At 49.4% G+C, this 405-nt stretch overlaps 1 protein-coding gene across 2 annotated transcripts in view; it reads right to left on the bottom strand.

The window, feature by feature from the left end:
- Positions 1 to 405, bottom strand: part of slc25a20 (solute carrier family 25 member 20) — a 10,454-nt gene that overhangs the window by 6,656 nt on the left and 3,393 nt on the right. The window lies entirely within an intron of this gene.

Below are 405 nucleotides of genomic sequence, written 5' to 3'. Positions count from 1 at the left end.
GACACACCCACGTTACACTCACACACACACACACACCCACGTTACACACATAGACACACACACACACACACACGTTACACTCACAGACACACACACACCCACATTACACTCACAGACACACCCACACACACCCACGTTACACTCACAGACACACACACACACACCCATGTTACACTCACAGACACACACACACACGTTACACTCACAGACACACACACCCATGTTACACTCACAGACACACACACGTTACACTCACAGACACACACACGTTACACTCACACGTTACACTCACAGACACACACACACGCTACACTCACAGACACACACACACACACACACCCATGTTACACTCACAGACACACACACACACACACACACACGTTACACTCACAGACACACACACAC

Source organism: Sinocyclocheilus grahami, unplaced genomic scaffold (assembly GCF_001515645.1).
Source record: "Sinocyclocheilus grahami isolate Dianchi unplaced genomic scaffold, SAMN03320097.WGS_v1.1 scaffold1614.1, whole genome shotgun sequence".
NCBI lineage: Eukaryota > Metazoa > Chordata > Actinopteri > Cypriniformes > Cyprinidae > Sinocyclocheilus > Sinocyclocheilus grahami.
This window is presented reverse-complemented; position numbering and strand designations above follow the sequence as displayed.